We start from the raw sequence: 267 nt of genomic DNA, 5'->3' as shown, positions 1-267 counted from the left end.
CACTGATTACAAAACATTGTCTCTGTCCCGCGTTCCATTTCGCAGTGCCGACTCCGAAATTCCTGCCTTTTTGCGGCCGGTTTGACTTGTCTGGCACTCCTCCTGTGCCCAGTGCGATGCGGTTGTCGGGGCCGCGCTAACTGCCGCCTCGATGGTCCATTCCGGTCTGCGTTATTCACTTCGCGTTTATTTTTACGCGCCGTCTGTGTGGTTGCTTTATCGAGGTGACTTTTTTTTTTCTCAAATATCCGTTCGTTCTCCATAAAA

Source organism: Penaeus monodon, chromosome 22, assembly GCF_015228065.2.
Source record: "Penaeus monodon isolate SGIC_2016 chromosome 22, NSTDA_Pmon_1, whole genome shotgun sequence".
NCBI classification, from domain to species: domain Eukaryota; kingdom Metazoa; phylum Arthropoda; class Malacostraca; order Decapoda; family Penaeidae; genus Penaeus; species Penaeus monodon.
This window is presented reverse-complemented; position numbering follows the sequence as displayed.